This window comes from Coregonus lavaretus (genome assembly GCF_964263955.1).
Source record: "Coregonus lavaretus genome assembly, chromosome: 13".
NCBI classification, from domain to species: domain Eukaryota; kingdom Metazoa; phylum Chordata; class Actinopteri; order Salmoniformes; family Salmonidae; genus Coregonus; species Coregonus lavaretus.
In genome coordinates, this window is record NC_140000.1 from 7518348 (window position 1) to 7524347 (window position 6000).

Consider the following 6000-nt stretch of genomic DNA (forward strand, 5'->3'; position numbering starts at 1 on the left):
CAAGTGGTTTGCGCCAGACCACGCTGAATGTTTGCAGGCAATTAACAAAATCAACCTCAGATAATTTGACCAACACAATAGCAAAATGGATTGCAAAGGATTGTAGACCCATTAGCATTGTAGAAGACTCAGGTTTCCTTGATGTTTTGCAAGTGGCGTCTCAAGACTCATTCTATAAGCCACCGTCAAGAGCCACAGTTATGAAGAAAATCCACGAGCTCTATGAAAACGAAAAAGAAAAAAGGAAAGAGGTCTTGGCTCAAGTAAATCATATCGCCCTGACAGGAGACCATTGGACATCAGTGAGTAACAACAATTACCTCGGAGTAACTGCACATTTAATCAGTGACACGTGGGAACTGAAGTCTTTTGCGCTGACTATATTAAAAACTGAGGAGCGTCATTTTGCGGAGGCTTGTAAAGAACAGTTCCTGTCTGTTGCACGTGAGTGGGACATCGAGGGCAAGACTACAACCATTGGGACTGACAGTGCACGCAACATGGTTGCCGCAATTCGACTTACACGCTATGAACACATGAACTGTGTCGCTCACATGGTGCAGAGAAGTGTCACAGTGAGTCTTGCTGACAGCGGCTTTGTAAATGCTTTGGCCAAGGCTCGCAAAGTTGTCGGTCATTTTAAGCACAGCCCAGCAAATGCTGCGGCGCTTCAAGCACAACAAGTCAGCCTGGGAAAGAAGCAAGAGCCATTGATCCAGGATGTTCCAACACGTTGGAATTCGACGCTGGAAATGGTCAAGCGCGTGAGCAGAAATAAAGAGGCTGTCATCGCAGCCCTGGACAATCAGGAGCACAAACTCGTTTTGCCGACCGCAGCAGAGTGGGATAAACTGCAGAGGCTGGAGACACTTCTAGAGCCATGCAGGTAAATCAGTCTGTAACTTATCAAATAACATCGCTTTGATTATTTTCTGGAATGAATTAAACCAAGTCAAATATCAATAACATGTATCTATGTAAAAAATAATGATGATGATAATAATAATAATAATAATAATATGTTGATAACCACTGTTCTAATAATACACTGTCTCTGTGTGCATGTGTGTGTTTGTGTGCGTAGGTATGTAACTGAGCTCCTGGGTGGAGAGGCCTATGTCTCCTGTTCTGTGGTACTACCTTCTCTCTGCCACTTGCGTCTCAAGATGGAAGCCTGTGATGAGGACCCTGCATATGTGGTGAGATTCAAGACCAAGTTCAAGGAGGACCTAGCATCCCGTCAAGAACAGCTCAACAATGCATGGCTCCAGATTGCTACAGTTTTGGATCCTCGTTTCAAAGACTTGAAATGCCTGCCCAAGACAGACAGGGAAGAGGTGTGGACCACACTTGAAGGGATGCTGCAACAAGAATCACCCAGAAGGTCTTCACAGACACATGATGATGGGCCACCCAGGAAGAAAATCACCCTTCTGCAAATGGGCTCAGATTCAGAATCAGAAGATGAAGAGGTCCAACCTGCCATACAGAGGTACAGAGCAGAGCCCACCATTAAATTGGAGGACTGCCCCTTGAGGTGGTGGGCATCTCATTCAGGAGCCCATGAGAAGCTGGCCTCACTAGCTCACAAATATCTAGCCACTCCTGCAACCACTGTTCCCTGTGAACGACTTTTCTCAGTTGCAGGTCACATTGTGAACAAGAAAAGGTCAGCTTTACTTTCAGAAAATGTGAACAAGTTAGTTTGCCTCAGCAACTGGCTGAAAGATGATGAAGCTCAGTAGATTTGAAAGGTGATGTTCAAACAAAAAGACCAGTTTCAGTGCAACATGTTATAGTAGTTAGCAACTGGATTTTTGAGCAACTGGATTAAAGAATGGAGGAAAAGGTAAAAGATTGTTCTTTGGTTTGATTTAAAAGTTTTATTGAAAATGTTTTTTTCCACAGATGACTCAAATTGTGCAAAAATGTGGTAGGTCACTGTTATGATTTGACTACATTTATTGCTTTTTGTTCAATTGAATACTGTAAATTGTACATCCTGGTTAAGAGGAATGCCAAAGAGGAAGTGATGGAACATTACAAAGACAAATATTATGGTGTGTAGTATGTTTCAGCTTGATTTAAAACACCATTATTTGGCTGTGTTAATAAACAGACATAATATGAAAATTATGTATCTGTGTCCTGTTATTTATCTTTTGGTATGCATTTCAGAAAAAAAATGGTTAGGATTCAGGTGTAATTGCAAATAGTGATTAATCATGATTAATCCACTGAAAATTCTGATTAATTTGATTAAAAATTTTAATCATTTGACAGCCCTAATATATATATATATACTGAGATCATGTGACAGATCATGTGACACTTAGATTGCACACAGGTGGACTTTATTTAACTAATTATGTGACTTCTGAAGGTAATTGGTTGCACCAGATCTTATTTAGGGGCTTCATAGCAAAGGGAGTGAATACATATGCACACACCACTTTTCCGTTATTTATTTTTTAGAATTTTTTGAAACAAGTTATTTTTTTCATTTCACTTCACCAATTTTGACTATTTTGTGTATGTACATGACATGAAATCCAAATAAAAATAAATTTTAATTACAGGTTGTAATGCAACAAAATAGGAAAAACTCCAAGGCGGATCAATACTTTTGCAAGGCACTGTATGAACCAGAAAAAATTAGAGAGTGGCAGTGGTGTAGTGGTGGGTATACGCAGGTATACGCCATATACCCATTTAGTTTTCGGTGGGCATTGTGTAAACTCACTTCTCAATCCCCACTGATACGTATCAAAGTAGTGTAGTGGAGGTATCCGCCATATCAATTACTAGGGCTGATGGAAAAGATCGGACTGTTTAGCTTAAAATGTTGATAAAATATTATTTATTCACATTTTAGGCGCAGCAATGGACAAATGGCAGTAGGCCTACACGTGAATGTTCCAAAATACAATTTGCGGGAAACCACCTTTCTAAAATGCGCACCGCACATGCGCTGTTTCACCCTTACAAAAAAAGATTGCAGTCAGAGTGCAGTATAACTGCAGTTAGAGTGCAGTATTACTGCAGTATGCTGCAAATACTGCATCCAAAATAACACTGTTTTTTTACTGCAGTAATTTTGCAGTGTAACTGCAGTTAGAGTGCAGTATAACTGCAGTTCAACTGAAGTACACTGCAGTTATTATGCAATTACTGCGTCCAAAATACCACAGTCGACTGCAGTTACTGCACTTTTACTGCAGTTTCAAAACTGCAATCTTTTTTTGTAAGGGTATGAACAGAGATGGAAATATCTGTTAGAAAGAGGGGGGATTTAAAGATGCAATAACTGTCATGGGTTGCTAATATGATTAGGATCATTCCTTGGGCTGCTAGACAATGAAAGAAAGTAAAAAACAACAACAATAGAACAGGAGAACGCATCCATACCTGTCAGAATGATATCATGATTATTTGCATCAATCCAGTGGCCATTTATTTTGCAAACTCCATCTCATGTGCTACAGAAACACTGCTAGGTGCCTCAAAAGACCTCAAAAGTGGTCTCCAGATGTGGTTAAAGCATTGTTATAGACTTAAAACATACAATGTTGCCAAAAATAAATAAAAATAAAGTGCCTTTGAGAACGAAACCATGAAGAAATTGGGGAAAATCTGAAACCTGTGAATTTCTGACTCAGTTTATCTGTTTCAATAATAGGTACTACTATTAGCCTACTGCACAGTACAGCTTGGATTGGCCTGACTGTGAAAGACCAATATGGGATTGATCATTTTAGGTCATTCAGAGTGTATGTCACTGTTTCTCATAGGATCTTTCACACAGGGCACCTTTCCTTCGCCGGGCGGGCCGTTTGAGTATACCCACTTCTCCATGCACCACTACACCACTGGGTGTGGCATGTCTCGCTTCCTATTCCATCTCTGCTAAAGCATGGGTTCAGAACTGAATGAAGGCTGTGAGGGTACATGTGTGATGATTGTTTGTGTGATATAAGTTTATTCTAAGAGGACAAAAAAAACAGATTGTTCAATATTACTCACATCAGCAGTGTGCTATCCTAACCTATTTCATGAGTTTTTTTGTTATACTTTGTTGTCTAAACCAACCATCCTGTATGTGTGTGTGAGAACATGAGGTAGAGAAGACTTGAACAATAACAATGAGCCCCAGGACAGGAGTTATGGCAGCCTGTAATATCAGATATGTAATAAATAAATATCATTTTTAAACAAACAGCAATAGATTTAACATAAATTCATAAATTATTCAATATAAATATAGTAAAAAAAAGCAGGTGTATTTTACAATCCAACAATATCATGGTTGTAATAAATTGGTTCTATAATTTAGCAGTATATGGACATTGTGTCAGTGAGAACATTCCTATTTACTCCATACAGTGTGTGTGTGTGTGTGTGTGTGTGTGTGTGTGTGTGTGTGTGTGTGTGTGTGTGTGTGTGTGTGTGTGTGTGTGTGTGTGTGTGTGTGTGTGTGTGTGTGTGTGTGTGTTTGTGTGTGCAAGTCACATGCTGGGCAGGAGGTAGCGCTGAAGAGGAAGAGGCAGAGGCAGTCTGTCTGTCTGAGTCTCTCTCTTTCCCCATGGACACATGGATGGACAGACCGCAGAGAGCCAACAGTGCAGGAGGCTCGACCTGAGAGAAAGAGAGGGAAGGAAGGAAAGAGAGAGAGAAATGTAACAAACATACATGCAAACCACAGGAGGTTGGTGGCACCTTAATTGGGGAGGACAGGCTCGTGGTAATGGCTGGAGCGGAATAGGTGGAATGGTATCAAATACATCAAACACATGGTTTGATGTCATTCCATTGGCTACGTTCCAGCCATTATTATGAGCCGTTCTCCCCTCAGTAGCCTCCACTGATTTAAACATAAGTACTTGGCATGGGCATGTTTGGGTTTAAGGGCATCATGAATAGTTCTGAACTGTTTTAGTTGTGTTAGTTGCACTGTGTTTAGTTTGGTAGCTGTAATATTGTGGTAAATGTTGCCTGTCTGTGTTGATGCTATAAAAGCCAAGCAACACACCAAGGTACAATAAAGTTACATTGTATTGTATTATAATGATGAGGTTATACTCACGGGTAGCTCCATTGAGGTAGCATAGTCGTATGGAGGCTTCATCCCTTACGCTGCTGACGGCTGGGAACAGCTCCACCCCTCGGGGGAGGTCCTTAAAGGCCACGCCCAGGAAGCAGTCATCTACCACATATCCCAGAGTTCCTGCGTCCCTGTCCAGAACCAGCAGCACGTGCTCCGGGACAGGGTGAGGGGGTGGACACAGATCGCTCTCCTGCCTGCACCCCTCTCTCCCCGGGGTACCTCTGCAGGGCTCGCCCTGCATGCCACAGCTGATTGGTTGTGAGTTCCCATCCCCAGGACTGTGAGTCTCCGCCCACCAGTGCAGTGTAACCGGAGGTTTGCAGCGGGCAGTGCTCCGTGGATACACCAATCACAGCATGACTTCCTCTGTGGGCGGGGCTCCACAGCACCTCCCATACGTGCAGTCCTCCCCTCTCCCCCTTCTCCCCCCGAGCCCCGTCGCTGCTCTGCTGGGTGGGTGCACGTGTCACTTCCTCCCCGCACGGGGACAGCAGGAAGTGAGGTGAACGGTGTGTGGGGCTCCAGCGGCACCGGGGGTCTCCAGGGGCAACGAGAAAGGAGTTTAGGAGCAGTGAAAGGTGGGAGGAGGTAGGGATGGACAGTGGGAGGAAGGAGGAAGAGGAGGGAGCATCCTTCTTCATCTTGGCTGGGATGCCACCCAGCCAGCCAGACAGTGCCAGACCCATTATAGCCTACACACACACACACAATATTCACTACTCAGACACTGGCTGAGCTAGGGTTTTTCAAGGCTGTGGAGAAAACAGACATCACGTTAGACTGAGTCAATTCTCATTCGAGCAATCCACATTTCACAGTGATGTCATTCATCACAAGTTAATGATCCTATCCTATGATAAGAACATAAAGGACAAATGTATAACATGAACTTGTAC

The 6000-nt window shown here is 42.8% G+C and overlaps 1 pseudogene across 1 annotated transcript; it reads right to left on the reverse strand.

Moving 5' to 3' along the window:
- Nucleotides 1-4505: 4505 nt before the first annotated feature.
- Nucleotides 4506-5790, reverse strand: LOC311140155 (SPRY domain-containing SOCS box protein 2-like; annotated as a pseudogene). Its single transcript has 2 exons — nt 5084-5790; nt 4506-4635 (listed from the first exon to the last, which is right to left on the reverse strand). The product of its transcript is annotated as an SPRY domain-containing SOCS box protein 2-like (transcript).
- Nucleotides 5791-6000: the final 210 nt, after the last annotated feature.